The 24,144-nt window shown below is 37.9% G+C and overlaps 1 pseudogene; it reads right to left on the reverse strand.

Moving 5' to 3' along the window:
• Positions 1-21,180, reverse strand: part of LOC119512511 — a 69,916-nt pseudogene extending 48,736 nt beyond the window's left edge.
• Positions 21,181-24,144: the final 2,964 nt, after the last annotated feature.

Below are 24,144 nucleotides of genomic sequence, written 5' to 3' on the forward strand. Positions count from 1 at the left end.
ACTTCTTGTAACCCACACTCTACTTTTCATCTCTATGGTCATATTCTCTGCTAATTTCTTTGTGTTTACTGTGGGGCTTAAAATTAACCTCTTAAATCCATAACAATCTTGTTTTTCTTTGATACCACCTTAACTTCAATAGGACACATAAACTATGTTCCTATACTCCTCCATCCCCCCACCTTTATATAGTTGTCAAAAATGACATATTTTACATTGAGTTCAAAACCACTAATTTGTCATTAGAGTTTGTGTATTTTATATCATGTAGGAAGTAAATAGTGGAGTTACAATTAAAAAAAATATTGACTTCTATTTGTATTCCATTGTGGTTGTAGAATGTGCTTTGAATATATTCATTTTTTTTTTAATTTATTTAGGCTTGTTTTATGTCCCAGCGTATGGTCCCTTCTGGAGAAAGATCCGTGATCACTGGAGAAAAATGAGTGTCCTGGTGATTTGGGATGTAAGGTTCTATATATGTCTGTTAAAATTCTCTATATCTCTTTCTCCTTTCTTTGTTTCTCTGTCAGTAGGGCTCTTTTTAGTATCTGAAGTAGGGCAGGTCTTTTATTGGCAAACTCTCTCAGCATTTGTTTGTCTATGAAAAATTTAAGCTCTCCCTCAAATTTGAAGGAGAGTTTTGCTGGATAAAGTATTCTTGGTTGGAAATTTTTCTCTCTCAGGATTTTAAATATGTCATGCCACTGCCTTCTCACCTCCATTGTGGCCACTGAGTAGTCACAACTTAGTCTTATGTTGTTTCCTTTGTATGTGGTGAATTGCTTTTCTCTTGCTGCTTTCAGAACTTGCTCCTTCTCTTCAGTATTTGAGAGTCTGACCAGAATATGTCTCGGAGTGGGTTTATTTGGATTTATTCTATTTGGAGTTTGCTGGGCATTTATGCTTTGTGTATTTATATTGTGTAGAAGGTTTGGGAAGTTTTCCCAAACAATTTCTTTGAATACTCTTTGTAGACCTTTACACTTCTCTTCCCCTTCTGGGACACCAATGAGTCTTAAGTTTGGACGTTTTATTTTATCTATCATATCCCTGAGATCCATTTCGATTTTTTCAAATTTTTCCCCATTCTTTCTTTTGTTCTTTCATTTTCTGTTCTGTGCTCCTCAAAGAGGCTGAGTTGTTGTTCACCTTCCTCTAGTCCTGTATTGTGAGTATTCAGAGTCTTTTTAATTTGGCCAACAGTTTCTTTTATTTCCATAAGATCTTCTGTTTTTTTATTTACTCTCACAATGTCTTCTTTATGCTCTTCTAGGGTCTTCATGTCACTTATATCCTGGGCCATGGTCTTCTTGATGTCCTTTAAATCCTTTGCCATGTTTTTTTTCCTTGATCATAGTTCTTTGATTAATTGTGCCAAGTACTGTGTCTCTTCTGATATTTTGATTTGGGTGTTTGGAATGGGTTCTCCATATCGTCTGGTTTTATCATATGCATTAAGATTTTCTGTTGTTTCTGGCCTCTTGGTATTTGCTTTGCTTGATAGGGTTCTTTCAAGTTGTAAAAAAAGATACCAATCTAATTTTTCAGAAACACAAGTTGGTGGCATATACTTTCTCTAACTAACCAGCAGATGGTGTCTGCAAGTCACCTATACCCCTCAAGTCAGTTCTCCCCAACTCTGTCTCTGTGGTGTGTGGGGAAATGATTTTTGTGGAGTTCAGTTGGTAAACTCAGTTTGGGTGTGTTGCTGGAGCCGTCCACCCTGAATGTGGGGCATGTGTCCAGGTGGCCAGGGAAGAAGGGCAGCTTTAATATTCAAACCCCCTAGGTGTTCCCAGAGATTCAAGGCTGCTGCAAGAGTATAAGCCTTCATTTCAGTTCAGCCCCAGACCCTCTCTCTCACTGACCCACAAACCAGCGGACTTGGCGTAGCATCCCTGGGTTTTCTGAGCGGGCTCCCTTTCTCAGCTGTGATCTTCCAGGACCTCTGCTGAGGGAATGTTGTGCTACATCACCAGTGCATGCCATCTCTCAAGGGAAGCCCCGGGCCTCCGGGCTGTGCAGGGGCACTCTCAGCCTGATGCAAAGATGGCCGAATGGAGCGTCTCAACTCCTCCCTCCTCGCACAGTTCCTCCGGGACAATTGGCAGGGCTCTGGGCTGTGGGCACAGCCCGGGGAAGGAGTGTCTCCAGCCCTCTGGGGGAGCCAGCTGCAATCCGCAGCATTTCTTTTTGCTTCCGGCTCTCCCCTCCACTCCCCTGGCCCTGAGGGTATCTGCAGCAGGCTATCCTCCAGGCTAGATGCTGAGAGGCCGGCTCAGCCCTCTCCTGCCATGTTTTACTGCGTGGTTCCCACTGTCACAGCTGCAGCCGCTCCTGGGGTTTTCCCTTTTTTTTTTTAAAAAAAAGAACCAGTCGGTCTCCAAATGCCAACCCCTGGCTTCCCCACAATGCAGCATGGCTGCAGGTCTTCCAGCCAGCTTACTCATTCATTTCAGAATGCAGACTCCCAGTTTCACTAAGTATACAGCCCCTGTGGTACTAGCAGACCTCGTCCAGCTGGTGCATCGCTGAAACTGGTGTTCTGGGTCACTTTCTGGTTTTTATCGAGTATTTTTCATGGAGGTGTTGTTTTGCCCTGTCTCACCTAGCCACCATCTTAGGTTCTCCTCGCATTTCTTTTTATACTTTCGAATTCTTCTTTATGCTCACACATTGTCTTCTTAATATCCTTTATCTCTTTATGTGCATTTTCCTTCATGTCCTTGAATTCATTTAGGAAATTTGTTTGAACATCTTTGATTAGTTGTTTCAAATTCTGAGTTTCAACTGAGATTTTACTTTTTTCCCTTGACTGAGCCATATCTTCCTATTTCTTAGTTTGGCTTTTTTTTTTTTTTTTTTTTTTTTTTTTTTTTTTTTTTTTTTTTTTGCTGATGTCTAGGCATCTGATTATCTTGATGAGTTAATCTGAAAGTCAGTTTTTCCTTCCTGTCTAGGATTTTATTGTTGATTGGCTTTGTATTAAAACTCTTTTTTTGACACTTGGTACAACTTATTCTAGTCCTTTAGCCCTAGTTTAACTGATCAGATTTTCTCAGCTCTTTTTCTCTCTCTTATTCTTTCCCTGGATATGCAGTGCAATTTTTAAGATTCTACTTTTTGTACAATTGTTTAACCTCCAGGAGAAAGCTTCCTTTCTCTGTTCCTTCTCTGGGAATTTTAATCTGTTCTGTTTGTTTTTGTGTAGAAATTTGTTTCCAGCTCCTTTGATTTATTTATATTCTATCCCTGACTAAGTGCCCCATTTTCCTTCTATTTTTCAGTTCTGGGATCCATCCTATCTTACAGCAGTTCAACTTAACCTCACTCTCCTTTTTTTTTTTTTTTTTTTTTTTTTTCCTCTGTGAGGCTTTTACCCTATTGTTTCCTGCCTGTTAAGGTAACCCATTCTGAGGAGCCCAATGGAGTCAATCTAGATAGGTGGGTCACTACAGAGAGGTCTGTTTTGTGTAGGTGGTCCAGTTATCAGAAACTGAATTGAGTGAACACATAACAATTCTGGCCAACAATTCTGCAGTGGTGTCTCTCTTCCTCTCCCCAGGGGCCCTTTTTAATGCAGCACTTCCACTTCTCAGCACTTTGTATTTCTGCCTGGGTTTCAGTGGAATTTTGTCCCCATGCCTGTACTGTGTGGGGTTCTAATTCAATGCCTGGATTTGTATGACATTCTCACTCACTGCCATGAATGGCTCTATAGTCTGTGTCCATGGTGGGAGGGACTGGAGCCACTGCCTCCAAGATGTTCCTAGGCTGCACAGGACCAAGTGAAGGGGAGTGTAATGGACTGGTTTGCCCAGGACAGAAATTTCCTGACTGATACTTTACTTTTTCTTGGATTCAGCATTTGTGGAGTCCTTCTCTAGTCTCTACCGTCCTCCAGAGTACTAAGCAAGTGAGATTTGGCCTTTTATTCATTGAATCCCTGGGGAGGCTTTTTCAGGGGATGTTCTATGACATTATGTTGATGATGTCACTTTCTAGTTTTTTTTAATGACACAAATTTTTCACCAGTTGAGATTTTTCCTCTTTTGCTACCAATGCTAATGCATCTGATGATTACAAAAAGTTCACAGGGAAGGTCCCTAGAAGCCCCATTTCAATTCCCACCACAAGGTTTGCTGAGAGAGACCAGGTAGTGTAGCTTATGGACATGCACTGGAGCAATGGGAAAGAACACTTCTGCAAAAGAAGGTTTACCTCTCCTCCAGAAGGTGAGGTTAAAAGAAAAACTATAACATTAACTGGAGTTTGGGGAAAGTCTAATTTCAGAAGTCATTGTTTAGTACATTGGTTAATTAATGACCTAAAGTAATTTGTTTCTGTGACAAAATGCCTTCAACTTTGTATCTCTTGTGCCTAGTGTAGGGCCTAGAACATAGGTGATGTGAAATAAATATCAGCTGATTAGATAAATTAATGTGTGAATAAAATGATTATATGACATCAAAGTTTTATGGTCCAGCCTTGAGAAATTTTCCATGTTTCACAGCAGAGAAAGTTGTAAAATGAACACAGTCCTTACCATTATACAACATCCTTGTCAACACACATTTCCACAATTTTCCAATGGTAATATCTGTATAGTGTGACTGAGTATTTTTCTGACCCTGTAACTCTCTAGTATTCCTCACGAGCCACTACCCAGGAGGTAACAGGAGAGAAATATTCTATTCAGTTTAAACTTAGTCTGCACTGCTAATTTAAGTTATCTCTTAAAAAGAATGACAGTTTTTTGGAATAATTGTTCAGTAGCTCCAGTTTCCATCCCATTGCCTGCACTTCCAAGGGATAGCAAATGGGTGTAAAAAAGGGAAATGCTAATGAAAGGTCTTTAGTTCTTCTTTATGTTCCACTTCTGTCACCCAACTAGGCCCCACGGCAGCCTTACTGATTTTCATCCCACCTGCCTTCTGAACTTCTCTCAGGGTCTGGGGAAAATTCTGGGACTCTTCTTTCTTATTTGAAAACAGAGACCTGAAATTAAGCTGAAACTCTAGGCCCCTCTCTTGAATTAGGTTGAACCACCAAATTCACTTTGATGTGACAATTCCTAGGTTGATGTAAGTAGTCCAGAATGGAGTGATCAGGGCACACATCTAACTTCTTTCCTCCTTTCTCTTCAGTCTGCCTTCCTTTTCACACAACCCTTTGTGGATGGATGAAGTGACAAATTTCCCCCCGATTCATATCCTCCTTCTCCCATAATCCAGCATTTAGTTTGTATTTTAGATTAGGTGGGATTGTGCTTCAATAATACAATTAATGCTGGAATCTCAGTGGTTCAATACAGTATAGCACATATCCACTGCAAGTTATTGGGAAGATTTTTTGCTATATTCCATCACTCAAGGATCAAGGCTAATGGAGGTGCCACTCTCCTATAGTAGCACCAGAATGGATCTTGTGCACTTTACTGATCACCATCAGTGATCTTTCCCCAAAAGTGAAAGAGAGCATGTGGAGATCTATTCCAATCTTGTGTGAGGATACTGTCAGTCTGTTCACTGATGTTTTTGTCTTATTAAAGTGAACATGGCCTCTCTTTCTCTGGAGCAATTTATCACGCAGTTTAGTTTCAGAGGTGGAAGGCCGCACAGGGGATTTTTTAAAATTAATTTTATGTATATACATTCCATACCCACGAACATACACTCAGAGACATGTTTTAAAGAAGAAAATAAAATGCATTAATTTAATGTTTGCAAAAAAAAATTATCCCCATTATATTCATTAAATAGAATAGGCAAAGGTGTGTCTGTTCTTCTCTCTAGTATTCAAAATATATAATTATGGAAAGATACATCAAAAAAAAAAAAAGAAAAAATATATGGCTAAGTCAAGAGATGGTAAAGGGAAGCTAAAAATTTCCCATATCAAGAAAACCCCTGCCTGACTATTTTGGTCCATTTACTTGTTTTCTTACCACTTGGTATGGAGGCTGATAGGACCTGTAAGAAACCCATGTAACTCTTCTTCAGCACTTCAGGAAGTCTTGGCAGGTTCAAAGGGAAATTATCTTACTTGACTGCCTGTTTCTGGAATTTCTGTTTTCACTGCATTGTATTATACTTGGTACCTATGACTTTCATCTGCTCTTTTAAGTGGTCTCTGGTTGGTTCCAACAGTTTGTTTTGGTTAAATCTGCCTTCATCTTGAATGCTATTTCTCTGATCTTCCTTGACTCCGTTCTCTGCAAACTGGGGGCCAACCTACCTGGGTGTCCCATGTGTAGTCAGGACTCCCTCCTAATTCCACCATCTTTTCCCTATTCCTTTTGCTATCTGGGAAAGGAGTGAAGAGGAGCCCTTTCTTAAAACCCACTCTCATTAAGAACCAACCAAGAATAGAATAGTGTACCATGTCCTTTACATAAAAACAACAAAAATTATCATCAACATCATCAATAATATAACAATTAGTATAAATTAAATTATATAAATAATACTTATTATAGATATCATATATTACATGACAGTCACTAGGCTGAACATTTTATAGACAGTGACTTCAAATAGGTTGTCAAATCCTAGAGGGTCCTGTACTCTATGACACTAAATTTGATTTCTATCTTGTAAGTCCTGGGAACTTTTCAGGGTTTTAAGCAAAAGTGGCATAAATATTGTCCAGAATATAATATTTTCTTGATAAATTTTAGACACTGTTATGATCAGTTATTGTAACAGTGTTCCTGAGGCTATTGGATGTGAAGATTTGTATTAGAATATGTGGCCCAAGACAAATCCATTCACCTAGTTTCTAGGTTTGCATTTTATAAGAACTGGTCTGGGGATGTGCCACACAGGAACTAAGAACAATGGCTCTTAATCAGTAGAACTACCCAAGATCTGTTCTAGTTTTCTGTTTCTATTAAGTCTGTGCTGAAAATCCAATTTGGCAGACATTCAATTAAACTCCATACAAATAAAAAGTTGTGAATAAAATAAGAATAAAATCCATGAGTAGAAATACTAAAAGCTTTTCCTAATAATCAAGTGTTAAGCAATTAAAAAATTTTTGTTTGCAAAAAATATGATCCCAAATGAGAGGTCATGAAAAACACTGAGCAGGTGGTGGTAGGAAGCAATGTACTTTTATTGTAAATCAAGCAATTCAGTAGATAGGAAATTAAAAGGAAACAAAACAATATGTATAATTGCCTTCAGAGCTGGTGTTTCCTATTGGTCACTTTCCTTCCCGGTAGTTTTGTCCTGTTGGAATAGATATTCAGCTCATCTTCTGGGGCTTCATTTCCATATAGCCCTGCCTCTCATAGTTCAATGCCCTTCAGTAGAGGATACTGATTTTGATATAGGTACCCTGAAACAAAAAGTGGATTTCTTCTGGGGACAGCAAAGAAACCCACTTGTACAAATCCCCAGTCTTTCTTTAAAGGACTGGCTTTTAGCACACCCACCTCCTTAGGAATCTTGCTCCTGTCCCAGGATAATCTTGGAGTGTGCTCCCACAGAGTATCCCTGCCTCAGTCTTTTCCTCACCAACATCTTCCCATTGATCCACACTTTGGCAACACCTGAGTCATACCCTTAGATAGTTCTTTAATTTGTTGTCTTCGAGACATATGTATGCTTACTAATAGACTTTTTTCATTTTTTTCTAATTCCTATCAATTAACATTTATCACCCTAAGCATAAATAAGACCCATTTACTCATATATGTTAAAGGACCCCTATGCTCGTCAATGTGCCTCTTGCACTTTTGGACAAAGAGAAGGATTTACACATCTGCTCTATCTTTTGTGTTTTTAAATTCAATTTTATTGAGATTGTTCACATACCATACAATCAACCAAAGTGCACAATTGTCCATGGTACCATTATACAGCTGTGCATCCATCAAAATTATTTTTTTTCAATTTTTAGAATATTTTCATCACTCCAGAAAAGAAATAAAAACAACAACAAAAAAACTCAAATCCTCCCATACCCCTAACTACCCTCCTCCATTATTGACTTATAGTATTGGTATAGTACATTTATTACTGTTGCTGAAAGAATATTAAATATTAGTACATAGTTTACAATAGGTATATTTTTCCCTACATACCCCTCTATTATTAACTCTTAGTTATAGTGTCATATGTTTGTTCTAGTTCATGAAAGAGATTTCTAATATTTGTACAGTTAATCATGGACATTGTCCACCACAAGATTCACTGTTTTATACATTCCCATGTTTTAACCTCCAACTTTCCTTCTGGTGACATGCGTGACTCTGAGCTTACCCATTCCACCACCTTCACACACCATACAGCACTGTTAGTTATTCTCACAACAAGCTACCGTCACCCCTGTCCATTTCCAACACTTAAGTTCGACCTAGTTAAACATTATGCTCATAATAAGCAACTGCTCCCCATTCTTTAGCTTCATTCTATATCCTGGTAACCTGTATTTCATGTCTATGAGTTTACATATTATAATTAGTTCATATCAGTGAGACCACACAGTATTTGTCCTTTTGTGTCTGACCTATTTCACTCAATATAGTGGCCTCAAGTTTTCTTCATCAAACTGTTTTTTAAAGACTGCTTTGTTCACAAACCATACATTCCATCCTACATAAACAATTGGTGATTCCATGTATAATCACATATTTATGCATTCACCACCATCACCACTGACTATATAAGGGCCTCTCCATTTCTTCCACAAAGAAGGAGGAGGAGTCAAAGGAGGTAGAGAGACAAAAGAAAAAGAAGACAGAAAGGAAAAAAAATGACAGCTAAAAAGCAACAAAAGGAAAGATAGCATTAAAGTACAATAAAAGAGTCAAACAACATCACCAGTGCCAAGAGTCCCATAGCCCTCCCTTATGTCCCTCTCTTATAGGCATTTAGCTTTGGTATATTGCCTTTGTTACATTAAAGGAAGCATAATATAATGTTTCTGTTAGCTATAGTCTCTAGTTTGCATTAACTGTATTTTCCCCCAATACCACCCCATTTTAACACCTTTCAAGGTTGACATTCATTTGTTCTCCCTCAAGTAAAAACATATTTGTACATTTTATCACAATTGTTGAGCACTCTGGGTTTCACTGAGTTACACAGCCCCCGTCATTACCTTTTCTCTTTCCTTCTGGTGTCCCACATGCTCCTAACTTTCCTCTTTCAACCATACTCACAGTCATCTTAGTTCAGCGTACTTACACTGCTGTGTTGCCATCACCCAAAATTGTGTTCCAAACCTCTCACTCCTGTCTTTTCCTATCTGTCTGTAGTGCTTCCTTTAGTATTTCCTGTAGAGCAGGTATCTTGTTCAGAAATTCTCTCATTGTCTGTTTGTCAGAGAATATTTTAAACTCTCCCTCATATTTTGTGCCAGTTTGAATATATTGTGTTCCCCAAGTGCCATTATCTTTGATGTAATCTTGTGAGGGCAGATGTTATCAGTGTTGATTAGATTGTAATTCTTTGGGTGTTTCTGTGAAGATGCACCCCACCCAGTTGTGGGTGATGACTCTGGATAATTTCCATGGAGGTGTTGGCCTGCCCATTGGGTGGGGCTGAATTAAATTACTGGCACGCTGTATAAGATCAGACAGAAGGAGCGAGCTTGCTACAGCCAAGAGGGACACTTTGAAGAATGCTCTAGAACTGAGAGAGGAGCTTCAGCTTACAGAGACATTTTGGAGACAGACTTTGAAAGCCAACTTTTGCTCCAGAGAAGCTAAGAGAGGACAAATGCCCCAAGAGCAACTGAGAGTGACATTTTGGAGAGAAGCTGAAGCCTAGAGAGGAACATCCTAGGAGAAGGCCATTTTGAAACCAGAACTCTGGAGCAGACACCAGCCATGTGCCTTCCCAGCTAACAGAGGTTTTCCGGACACCATTGGCCATCCTCTAGTGAAGGTACCCGATTGTTGATGCGCTACCTTGGACACTTTATGGCCTTAAGACTGCAACTGTGTAACCAAATAAATCCCCTTTTATAAAAGCCAATTCATTTCTGGTGTTTTGCATTCTGGCAGCATTAGCAAACTAGAACAGAAACACTTTGTAAACCTTGGAGAAAATCTAGGCTTAAAAATCAATTCTTTGATATTCCTGCCAAAGATCATAACCTGAGTTTAATCACAGAAAAACTAACAAAAATTTGGGGACAATCAACAAAACAAGTGGCCTTCATCTTTGAAAGTGTCCAGATGATGAAAGACAAGGAAAGACTGAGGAAGTGTTCTAGATTATAGGAAGCTAACAAACCATGGCAATAAAAGCTTGATCCTGAACTGTTGTTCATTTTGTTTTGTTTTGTTTTTGCCATAGAGGACAAGATTGGAACAGTTGGCAAAATATTGAATGGAATCTCAAGATTAGATGGTAGTAATGAATCAATGATAATTTCCTGATTTTGACTGGTTACATTGTGGTTATGTAGGAGAATGTTCTTCCTTGTAGAAAATACACAAAGTATTCAGCGATGAGCCCCATTCCAGTAATTTAATTTCCAATATTTCAAGAAAAAAAAATTATTCATACAGTACTTTCAATTTTCCTCTAAGTTGGAGAAAATTTTTTAAAATATTTAGAAGTTTGAGAAAAAGACTGGCACTTGATCTTGCTTGGGAAGATAGATGAGGTGTGATTAAAGAGAAAGTAAGAGAAATTAGTTGGGTCATGGAAAAACCCAGGGATGAACATTTTCAGAGTTTCTAGATGGATATGCATATTAAAGTGGTCAGTCACTCTGAAAAGATCAGCTTTCTTGGAAAGTAGTGTTCTTATCGGGTGGAAGAAGGGAAAGTAAGGTGGAGAGGATATTTCATTGTCCTCCTACTCTTACTTTTCTGGACTAAGTTGTTCTTTTTCAGAGTCTTGGAGGAAAGTAGTGATAGGATGATGAGGAGGGATCTTCCCAATACTGAAGGGGAAGAAAGCATGGGAATTGTGGTGTTGATAATAGAACTCTGGGTCTTTGTTTCTAACAGTTGTCTGCCAGTAAATACTTAGGTGAGAGACAATGGTTCTTGACTCAGTGTCTTTTTAATATTACTGTGTTTTTGTAAGAGAATTTCTTTTTTCTTAGGAAACACTGAAATATTTAAGAGTAAAGAGGATGGGGAAGATGGTGGAGTCAATAACTCCAGGACTCAGTCCTTCAACCCAAACAACTATTAAACAGGGAGAAACAGCTGAAACAACTATTTTGAAACTCCAGAGGCCAGAAGAATACTGCAGAGCATCCAGGGAAAGGTGGAAGGAAGAGGCTGATAAAGTATGGTAAAGAACAGTAAAGCTACTTGTGCCCAACCCCCACTCTAATGACAGGTCACCTTGGGGACCAGTCCCTGGCTGACTGTGGTGGACAGAAAAGGACATAAAATCCTCTTCCCCAAGAACAGGGATGGGCAGAGTCAATCACCAATCATGGCTTTTGATTAGCAAATTTGGATCACTGGGTCCTGGCTCTAAGGGCATCTATTGTTTCCAGCCACATCAAAGGCAGTGGCAGCCATTGTTTCAATCCTACCTTGGACAAAGGTGACAGCAACCATTGTTTCAACCCCACCCCAGACAAAGGTGGAGGTACCCATTGTTTCGACCCTCCCTGGACAGGGGAGGAGGCAGTAGAGATTAAAAGATGCAGCACTTCCTCATGGCTGTGGGAGACATTAGTTGAAGGACTACATTTACGAGGAAAGCTCAGCTTTGGGCAGCCATCAGAGGAGATTTCGGTGCCCTTTCTGACCTCTGACACAGAGCACTTTGGAGCTGGTCTGTACTCCCTTTGTGGGTCCCTGGCCCTGTTTTGGTTGGGAAAGACTGACCTGAGAAAGTCCTCCCTGAGTTGGCCTTCCTCCCAGAATTTTCCCTCTAGGCAAAATGAAAGGAGTATAAAAACCATAAAGGTGGACAGTCTGGAACAAAGGCCTGCCTGCTTCAAATACCCAGGAAAGCAAATTTGTCCCCTGGGAAACAGAGAGGACAAATAAACTCCTGTAAACAGGGGAACTCCAAAACAATGAATAAGCAAAATCCCAGGACAAGACAGAGTTCCAGAAATACAGGGAAAACCCTGTATACTGCATTCATCTTGGGCAGACCCTCCTGCTAAGAGGGCTGAAGCTCAAGAAAATCTGTCTTATAACCAGCTGGTTACAAAAACAAGAAACAGGCCTCCCAGAGAGTAAATCCCAGAGCTAGCATTTTAAAACCTTAAAATGTACACTGTGCAGTAAAACAGTGTAAGACAAACAAAGGCAAAGGAAATGATGGTCCATTCAAAGGAATAGGATAAAAATACAGAAAACACTAAAGAAGATGAGACTGTGGACATACCAAAAAAAAAAAAAAAAAGAGCCTTTAAAAAGTGATCTTAAAATGCTCAAAGAGATGAAGGAAAGTATAGAAAAAGAGCTAAAGGATATCAGGAAAACAATGAATGAGCAATATAAGAGTCTAAGTAAAGAGACAGAAGTTTTAAAAAGGAAACAAACAGAATTACTGGGGTTGAAGACCACAATAACCATAGTGAAAAATGCCCAGGAAGGTTTCAAGAGCAGATTGGAACTGGCAGAAGACAGAATCAGTGTACTTGAGAACAAGGCACTTGAAATGAGTCAGGCTGTAGAGCAAAAAGAAAAGTGAAATATTAAAATCAAAAGTAGCCTAAGACAGCTATGGGACAACATCAAGCATGCCAATATTAGCATGAGAATCCCAGAAGGAGAAGAAAGCGAGAAAGGAGCAGAAAGAATAGTCAAAGAAATAATGACAGAGAACTTCCCAAACATAGCAAAAGAATTGAATATGCACATCCAAGAAGCTCAGAGAACACCACACAGGATAAAAATGAAGAAAAATTCACCTCATCATATGCAGATGACACTATCAGATGCAAAGACAAGGAGAGAGTTCTAAAAGCTGCAAGAAAAAAGCCATGTGCTATGTATGAGGGAGGCTCAATAAGATCGAATGCTGATTTCTCCTCAGAAACCATGGAGGCAAGAAGGCAGTGGGTTGAAATACTTAATGTGGTTAAGGAAAACAACTGCCAGCCAAGAATTTTATATCTGGCAACACTGTCTTTCAAAAATGAGGGAGAGATTAAGACAGTCTTAGATAAACAAAAGCCAAGGAAGTTCGTCAACACTAGACATGCCCTACAAGCAATACTAAATGAAGTTCTTCAGACTGAAAAGAAAGGACACTAGACAGCAGTTCAAAGCAGCATAAAGAAATAAAGATCTGTGGTAAAGGTAGGCTTTTGGGTAATTATAAATGCCAGTATTATTGTATTATATTTTTGTATGTAACTCCACTTCTTACTTCCTGCAGGTGCTAAAATGAAAATGCTTAAAAAGTAATGGCAAATCTATGGTTTTAGACATACATGGTTAAATATAATTGGTAACAAGTACAGAAAATGGTGAGAGGATGGAGGGGTATAGGAAAAGTATATGTATGATATTGAAGTTAAGTTGGTATCAAACCAAATATGATTATTATATATTTAGGATGTTAAATTTTAACCCCATGGTAACCACAAGAAAAACAGATGAAAAATATATCCACATAGAAATGAGAAGTTGCTCAATATAGGATAACACAAGAAAGCAAACACATATAAAGTAGGCTTTAACAGAGATGAGGGGCAAAAAAGGTATAAGACTTACAAAGGCTAAATAGCAAAATGTTAGATAAAATGCCACATTATCAGTAGTGACTTTAAATGTAAATGAGTTAAACTCTCCAGTCAGAAAGGAGGAATGGCAGAATGGATATAAAAGCATGACCCAACTATATACTGTCTATAAGAGACTCACCTTAACATCAAAGATACAAATAGGTTGACGGTGAAAGGATGGAAAAACTATACCATGTAAGTAGGAACTGAAAGACATCTCAGGTGGCTATACTAATACTGGATAAGAAAGACTTTAAGTCAAAAAGAGTTATGAGGGACAAGGATGGTATTATACTGATAAAAGGGACAATTAAGTGGGAAGATGTAACAATTATAAATATATATGCACCTAATAGCAGAGTTCCAGAATATATGAAACAAATACAGATTTGAAGGGAAAAATTGAAGGTTCTACATTAATATCAAATAATTTAACACACCACTTTCAATAATAGATAGAACATCTAGTCAGAAGATCAGTAAGGAAGTAAAGGACTTGAAAGACATACTAAACCAACTAGACCTTATAGACATATAAAGAACACTGCACCGAATGAAACAGAATATACATTTTCCATGAATGCACATGGATCATTCTCCAGGGTAGACCTTTGTTGCATCACAAAATTTCTCAATAAATTAAAAAATATTGAAACCATGCAATACATATCCTCTGACCTCAATGGAATGAAGTTAGAAATTAATAGCAAAAGGAGAAAGGGCAAATTCACAAATATGCAGAACTTAAACAAAATATTCTTAAACAAAAAAAAGTGGGTGAAAGAGGAAATTGGAAGTGAAATTAGGAAATATTTTGTGTTGAATGAAAATGAAAATAGAGCATACCAAAACTTATGGTATGCAAAGGCAGGGCTGAGAGGGAAATTTATAGCTCTAAATGCTTACATTCAAAAAGAAGTAAGACTTAAAATCAAGAGGCTTGACTTAAAATCAGAGACCTAACCTCAAAACTGGAAGAACTAGAAAAAGAAGATTAAACTAACCCAATGAGAGCAGAAGGAATGAAAAACAAAGATCAGAGTGGAGAGACACAAAATAGAAAAAAACAACAACAAAAACAATAGAGAGAATAAACAAAACCAATAGTTTGGTCTCTGAAAAGATCAATAAAATCAACAAACCTTTAGCTAGACTGATAGAAAAAAAGAGAAAGGATACAAATTATTAAAATTAGAAATGAAAAGAGGATGTTACTACCAACCCTGCTGAAACAAAAGGACTACAAGAGGATACTATGAACAACTTTATGGCAATAAGTTAAATAACCTAGATGAAGTTGACAAATTCTTTGAAACACACAAACTACCTACATTGAGTTAACAAGAAATAGAAGATCCCAACAAACCAATTACTAGCAAAGAGTCATCAAAAATCTCCCAACAAAGAAAGCACAGGACCAGATGGCTTCACAGGGGACTTCTACTGAACATTCCAAGAAGACTTAACTCCAATTCTGCTCCAACTCTTTCAGAAAATTGAAGAGGAGGGAACACTCCCTAATCCATTCTGCAAGGTCAACATCACCTTCATACCAAAGCTAGATAAAGATAACCACAAAAAAGGAAAACTACACAACAATATCTCTTATGAATATAGATGCAAAAATATTCAACAAAATGCTAGTTAACCAAATCCAACTGCATATTAAAAGAATAACATAGCATGGTCAAATGGGATTTATCCCAGGTATGCAAGGGTGGTTCAAAATAAGAAAATCAATTAATGCAATACACCACATTAACACAGTGAAATTAAAAAACAAAAACAAAAACAAAAACAAAACCCCAAGATCAGTTTAATCAATGCAGAAAATACATGTGACCAAATACAGCAACCTTTCTTGAAAAAACACTTAGAACACTAGGAATAGAAGGAAACTTCCTCAGTTTGATGTAGGACATATATGATAAGCCCACAGCTAACATCCTACTTAGTGGAGAAATACTGAAAGCTCTAAGATCAGGAATGATATAAAGATACCCACCGAAACCAGTGTTATTCAACACTGTACTGGAAGTTCTTGCCAGAGCAATTAGGCAAGAAAAAGGAATAAAAGGCATACAATTTACAAAAGAAGAAATAAAACTTTCCCTACTTGCAGATGATATAACACTATATACAGAAAAGCCTGAAAAATCCATACAGAATCAGTAGCCCACCAGTTCTTTTTGAATTGGTGAGCCCTAATCCCATATGACTGGGAACAATGAGAAGCTGGAAGTCAACAAAACCCAGGAGAGAAAGGAGAAGATGCTGCCATGTGACAGAAAAGCCAAGGACCAAGGATAAATGCCACAGTCTTTGGGGAGAAAGCACTGCCTTGCTGACACCTCAATTATGGACTTCCTCTAGCCTCAAAACCATGAACCAATAAATTCCTGTTATTTAGTCCAACCCATTTAGCAGCTAGGAAACTGAAACACCCTACATTCACACCTGAGACTTTTCTAGTCTCTCCTCTACTCCAGAGAAGATCTGAGGAATCTTTCCACTTCAAACCAAAGCTCCATACCCTAACACTCTCTCTCTACCCTGGTATTCTCTGCAGTTAAAGTGTCGTTCCTGCCACCCAAGTCACAGAGGTAAGGACAAACAGAAACCAAAAATGAGAAGGATGCAGAAACTGCTATTTCATAAATGAGGCTACAAATTCAGAATCACATCAGGGAAAAAATGAACTTGGTGGGCTGCTGATTCTGGAACTATTGTTCTCTATCATCTTAACTTTCATAAATTAGACTTAATCAGGTGTTTTCTCAAGTTTAAATTCTTGCTATGAATAAGTCAATAAAGACTTACAGGTGCCTAGCACAAATTTGTATAGGTGTTCAATAAATTTCTTAAGAAAACATATTTACTAAGTGCAAGCACATTTTACTTCTTTTCTAATATCATTTTTCAAATGTAATAATAAACCAACTCAGCATGATTATAATTGTGTGACTTCTTACTACATCAAAGTTCCTTCCTTTGCTGCTACAGATGAGAATCTGTAATTTTGGTGGAAATGTGGAGTAATTGTCATAGATTCTTAGAAAAATATGAAATCTCTTAAAATTCAACAGTAAGCAAAAAATCCAATTTAAAATGCACAAAAGTACTCCATTCCATGGAATACTACTCAGCAATAAAAAAGGAATGAACTATTGATACACACAAGTCAGATGCATCTGCTTTTATTGAATTTAATTGTTTTTCTTTATCTAACATCTTAAGATAAAATGATATATCATTGAGTTCACATGATTTTTCTAATCTTTTTTTTATTAAATTCAGTTTTATTGAAATACATTCACACACCGTACAATCATCCATGATATGCAATCCACTGTCCACAGTATGATAACATGGTTATGCGTTCATCACCACAATCTATCTCTGAACATTTTCCTTACATCAGAAAGAACCAGAACAAGAATAAAAAATAAAAGTGAAAAAAGAATACCCAAATCATCCCCTCATCCCACCCCATTTGTCTTTTAGTTTTTATCCCCATTCCTCCTAGAGTAATTTGGGCAGATAATAAAAAATATATTTACAGCCTCCCCCTCCCCAGCCCCGAGGATCTGGGGGAAGGTGCGGATGTGTTGGACATCCTCACCTGGACTGGTGTTGATGTTGTCACAAACATTGGGACTGGTGGTTTGATGTGCTGAGCCCTCGAGCATGGGACTTGCCCTTATGAAGCTCATTACCACAAAAGAGAGTCTAAAGGTGTATGTAATGGTGCCTAAGAGTCTCCCCCTGAGTACCTCTTTGTTGCTCAGATGTGGCCCTCTCTCTCTCTAACTGAGCCATCTCGACAGGTGAACTCGCTGCCCTCCCCTCTACGTGGGACCCGACTCCCAGGGGTGTAAATCTCCCTGGCAACGCAGAGTATGACTCCCAGGGATGAATGTGGACCCAGCATCGTGGGACTGAGAGTATCTTCTTGACCAAAAGGGGGATGCAAAATGAGACGAAATAGTTTCAGTGGCTGAGAGATTCCAAATGGAGTTGAGAGGTCACTCTGGTGGACATTCTTATGCACTATATAGATAACACCTCTTAGGCTTTAATGTATTGGAATAGCTAGAAGTAAATACCTGAAACTACCGAACTCCAACCCAGCAGTCTGGACTCCTGAAGATTTTTCTAATCTTGTATAAAAATTTAATGTTAAAATTTCTCCCTAAGAATGGCTTTAGCTGCATCCCACAAATTTTGATATATTGTGTTTTCATTTTCATTCAGTTCAAAATATGTTTCCATTTTCCTTCTTGTTCCATGAATTTAGAAGTATGATTTAATTTCAGAATATTTGAAGATCTTCCAGATACGTTGCTGTTACTGATTTCTACTTTAATTCCATTATGATTAAAGAAGATACTCTGTATCATTTTAATCTGTTTAGATTTGAAAATTTAAGACTTGTTTCAAAGCCCAGCAAATTGTCTGTATTGGTGAATGGCCCATGTACACTTGAAAATAATGTGTATTCTACTGTTCTTAGATGAAGTATTCTATAAATGCCAACTATGTCAAGTTGGTTGGAACTGTAGTCCAGATCTTAAATACTTTTACTGATTTCTGTATAATTGTTACACCAATTACTCAGAAAGAAGTGTTGAAATATACAACTCTAATTGTGGATTTTCTGCTTCTCTTTCCAGTTCTGTCAGTTTTGTATTGTGTTTTGATTCTCTGTTTTTAGATGTGTACACGCTTAAGAGTGTTATGTCTTCTTGACGGATTGTCCCCTTTATCATTGTGAAAGATCCCTTTTATGTTCCTAACATCCCCCATAATGAAATATACTATATCTGGTATTATTATAGCCATTCTAGTATTCATTTTTAAATTTTTATTTGAAACTCTATAGCCACCAAGCAAAAACACACCCTTCTCCCCCCTCCCCAACATCCTCTTTGACTTCTAATCTACTTCCTGTATGAAAATTTTCTATTTCTGTATTTCTCATATAAGTGACATGATACAATATTTGGCCAATGTACCTTGCTTATTTCATTCAGCATAATATTTCCAATGTTCACTTATGTTGCAGCTTGTCTCAGAACTTCATTCTTCCTTATGACCATGTAATAATCCATTGTATGTTTGTACCACATTTTGTTGATCCATTCATTTGTTGATAGAACTTACGTGGTTTCCATCTTTTGGCTTTTGTGAATAATGCTGCTATAAACACTGATGTACAAGTATCTGTTTGATACCCGTTTTTCTCTTTCTTTGGGTACATTTCTAGGATTGAAATTTCCAGGTCATATGGCAATTCTATTTTAAATTTTTGATGCAATCCCACTACTAGGTATATACTCAGAAGAACTGAAAGCAGGGACTGTAACAGATATTTGTACACTGATGTTCATAGCAGCATTATTTACAATGGCGAAAAGGTGGAAGTATCCCAAGTGTCCATCAACCAGTGAATGGATAAAAAAAATGTTTTATACATACAATGGAATATTATTCAGCTGTTAAAAACAATGAAGTCCTGATGCATATGACAACATGGATGAAACTTGAGGATAATAGACTAAGTGAAATAAGCCAGACACAAAAGGGTAAATACTGCATGATCTCACTGATATGAACTAATTATGATAAGCAAACTCATAGAGTTAGAATCTAGAATACAGGTTATCAGCAATAGAGAATGGGCTTAATTTGTACAGTATTCCTATTTAGGTTGATTGTAAATGTTTGGAAATGGATAGTGGTGATGGTGTCACATTATTGTGAGTGTAATTAACAGTTTTGAACTATGTTTGTGAATGTGGTTGAAAGGGGAAGCTTTGGGTCATATATGTTACTAGAATGACAGTTAGAAGTTAAAACATGGGACTGTATAACACAATGAACCCTGTTGTAGAAGATGGACTGGGGTTAACAATACAAGTACAAGAATATTCTTTCATTAATTATAACAAATGAATAATACTATTACAAGGTGTTAATAGTAGACTAGTATATGGGGAACAAATACCTAATATAAACTATAGACTATAATTAATATTACTATTTCAATATTCTTTCATCATTGTATCAAAGGTACCACACTAATGCAAAGTGTCAACAATAGGGGGTATATGGGAACTTGAATTTTTTACATGACTTTTCTGTAAATCTACAACTTCTCTAATTAAAAATAGTAATAATAATTTTAAAAACCATTACACTATATGAAAGAAACCAAACACAAAGTACTATGTATTGTAGGACTCCATTTACATAAAGTATAAATATAAATAAATCTATAGAGACAGAAATAGATTCCTGGTTATAAAGGACTGGGGAAGGATAGAGAGATTGAGAAGTGACTATTAAGGAATATAGGGTTTTTCTTTTGCAGTAATGAAAATGTTCTAAATTTGATTCTGGTGATGAATGCACAACTCTGTGATTATGCTAAAAGCCATTGATTGTACACTTTGGATGGATTGTATGGTATGTGGATGTATCTCAATAAAACTGCTTTTTTAAAAAAAATCTAGGAAAGATTTATTTTCCCACGCTATTCTATCTTAGCCCTAGAAGTAGTGGCTGCTCCTTGTATCTGTTATTCCTACTTTCTTTAGAATTCTCTTTACTCCTCACTATCCAATCCCTCTTTACTCCTCTTCTCTCTTGTAGCTAATAATTCTTGATGTTTAACTTTTCCTGTTCAAATTACTGAATAGCTTTGTCTCCTGATTGGACCCTGACTGATACAGAATTAGCACCCACCCTCTCATTCACAGGTCTTACTAAGGCACCATGAGCACTTGCTACTTTCTGCTCAACAGACCCACAAGTGTCAAAGATCTTCCTCTGGCCTTCTGCTGAGGTGATCTTAAGGATGGAAGAGATGATGAGGATATAGGATAGGAACAAAAACCACAACGAATTTGCACCATAATTTATGATCTCATTGATAGTTGTATCAATAACAAAGTCTCATGACTGGGTATATGTCACAGAAGAAGTAGTCTACCACTGTGCCATAGAAAGGCAAATTAAGCATGGCTATCACTGGAGAATGGCATAACCAGGCCAGTACAAAAGGAACCACATACCAACTGGCCACACTTTCCTTTACTTGTGGTAACTGTATACCTCAAGGGCTTGCAGATGGCCACATAGCTGTCATAGCCCACTGTTGAAAGCAGGAAAGTATTGTTAGTGGCCAAGATGACCAAGAAGAACATCTGGGCCACATAGCCTTCCAGGGAGATGGGCTGGTTATGAAAAATGAGACCGGAACACATTTGTGGGACAATTACCTGTGTGCACACTGTCTCTGAAACAGCCAGCATGCTCAGAAAGAAATATAAATGGGAGTGTGGCGATGACGACCAATACAGGAGATTGTCACAGTGATGATGTTATCAGCCTAGATTTCCTGGATGACTAGGAAATCCACAGAGAGGATGATCTAGTGCTTTTGAAGCTAGAAAATTCCAGGAAGATCAATTCTGTCACCTCAGTGAAATTCTTTTTCTGCATTCTGCTATATCAGTGTCTGAAAGATGACAAAAGAAGTCATCAAGGTAAAATATTCCATCAGCAATTGGACTTTACAACAAGGGACAATCATGTCTGAACAGAGATAAGCCCTATTCCTTCCCTTGTGACCAGAAAGCTGATGCTTACATAGGTCCCTTCTACACGAGGAGAGAAAACTACTTGTGCCTTTTTGGGCTTATTCATGTGAACACTATCACTGTAGAGCAAACTATTTCCTGTGCATGGAGAAGGAGGCTTCTGAGCACAGTCTCACCTCCCACATATTATGCTGATATTAGGAAGGGGAAGAGGGCAGCAAGGTGGTCACGCTCTGTGTCCCAATCAATATTGATATCCACCATTTAAAACAAAATCTCAACAAAGGAGAATACTGGTCGAGTATGTCAAGGAAACCATGGAAACAAGAGTTTGAAAAAAACTTTGAGAAGCAGTCACTAAATTTGGTGACAGGATCACTGAAGACATTCTGCATTGTGTTTCAGTTGAGTCTGGAATCTAGAAACCTGATTTCAGAGAGGTAATATGGTCTGAACAAGCCATTATATACTCAAAGCAGAGCAACTACAGAACAACTTCTGCCAGGATCACACCACTGAAATTGCTCAACCAAAACCCACCAAAGAAGTCTTTGTTGCTGATTCCAGTAGTCCTTTTGAGAAGTAAAATCAGGAAGATAGAACTGTGGTTGCAAAAATACTGTTCAGTTTCCACTGTATCAGAAGAGGGTTATGACTATTGGAGGTATGGACAAGGGAGTGTAAGTGCCAGTATTAAGAGAAGAGGAGGAAGGAGTGTGTCAGCTGCTTGGAGCCTGACTAGCTTATCTATTAAAAAACATCTGATGAACACAGAATGTGATGCAATTATGGAAAGCAGAGTAGGGGAATGCTCACTGAAGAAGACCACATTTCTCTCTGCTATCTACCACACATATTCCTTAACCTCCCTGAGAACCTTCAGCATTCAGAACTATGGTTCTCTGTAGTGACCATCCCATTGATTTTCTTTTAGTTTTAAGAAAACTGGAATCAACTCTCTTCCTCTCTAACTCTCCATAATTCCCTGCAAGTTGGCTTCTGCTATGATCACTCCCATGAAACTGTTCTCTCAAATGTCATCAAAGACATCTTCATTGCTAAAGCCATCAGCCTTTTCTTTTCTTTTTTTTTCATTTTATCATCCTTCTCTGCATAATTTGACACTTCTGACCCATCTCCTAGAAACATTCTCTGACCTTGGTTTCCATGGCACTACACTATTTGCTCCTCTTCCCAGCACTCATTTAGTTACCTCCCATCAATCTACTCATTACAACTGTGCCACAATTGTGTGTGCTGTTCCCTGGTCAATCCTTGGCCCTTGCTTTTTCCTCTCCCTACTGTCCCTCCAATTTTTGCAGATATGATTTCTATGTTGATTGCTCTCACAACTCTATTTCCATCACCAAGCTTTTTTCTAAGTGTCCAGTTTGCCTCCCTCTGTACTTTTCTACTTATAGGTCTTGCTGGTAAAATAAATTATATATTTTTTAAAGAAAACTCAATACCTATCCTTCTTATATTTTGTAAAATCTCTTCATCTCAACTTCTCTGTCTTCATCAATGGCCTCATTATTTTTCCAGTCAATCAGGATGAGACTTTTGGAGCCACACCTACTTTGATATCACATTTGGTAGAATTGTTTCTTTAAGTATGTCTCATATTAGCCCCAATATCTGGATTTACAATGACCCACTTAAGATTAGGATATCAAATTCTCTCTTCAGGTTAATCAAACATATTCCCATTCTAAAATTTATATATAAATGCCAAGAACCAAGAATGGCTAAAACAATTTTGAAACAGAAATACAAGTTAAAGGACTTATACTACTTCATTTTAAGATTACAGTAATCAAGATAGTGTAGTATTGGCATAAGGATAGCATAAAGACAATGGAACAAAATGGAGAGTAGAAACATAGGCCCGCACATATATATGGTCAATTGATTTTTGATAAAGCAATAAGGTATCTTAATGATGGTATTTTCAACAAGTATTGCTGGAACTATTGGCTGTTGATATCCATATGAAAAAAATCTCAAACCTTACTTCAGGTTATACACACAAAAAAATAATCAAAATGAATCATAGACATAAATAAAAATGTAAAACTATAAAAATTCTTTACAAAATTATGGGAGAAGATCTTCATTACTTTCGAATGAGCACAGTGTTCTTAGGTACAAAAAAAAAGCATAAAGCATAAAAGAAAAAATTTGCAAAATGAACTTTATCAAAATTAAAAGCTTCTATTCTTCAGAAGACATTGTTAGAAAAATGAAAAGTCAAGCCATGGACTTGGAGAAAATATTCACAATGCATATAGCTAAACTTATATCCAGAATATTTAAAGAATTCTTATGACTCAATAATAAAAAGACAAATTTTGCTCGGGCAAGATGGCAGCATAGAGAGGAGTGGAAGCTAAGTAGTCCCCCTGGAACAACTACAAAAAACCAGAAACAACTAGTAAATAACCCAGAATAACTGTGGGGGGACAAACAAGACCATTCATTCATCATACACCAACCTGAATTGGGAGGAATTCCCGAGAACACAGCATAAAATCTGTAAGTAAAACCTGCGGAACCAGGTCGGGAGACCTCCTCCCCCATAGCCCGAGCTGCGGAGCCGCGTGGTGCCACAGAGAAGCTCTCTCCCAGCAAGTGAATACAGCTCAGCTGAGCTCCAACTGGGGTTTTAAGTAGTGAGTGTGAACTGCTCACTACAGGTACGCAGCCCCCAAAAACAGACAGAGGCTTTGGGTGACGACTGACCTGGGAGAGCCAGAGGGTTGCCTTGGACTGGGTCTGAAGGGGACTATCTGTTTCTTTTTTGGCTCAGTGGAGAAAGCCCCAGTCATTTTCAGTTTCCAGGGCTGTGACTCTGGGAAGGGTGGAG

The sequence above is a fragment of the Choloepus didactylus genome, chromosome 2 (assembly GCF_015220235.1).
Source record: "Choloepus didactylus isolate mChoDid1 chromosome 2, mChoDid1.pri, whole genome shotgun sequence".
NCBI classification, from domain to species: domain Eukaryota; kingdom Metazoa; phylum Chordata; class Mammalia; order Pilosa; family Megalonychidae; genus Choloepus; species Choloepus didactylus.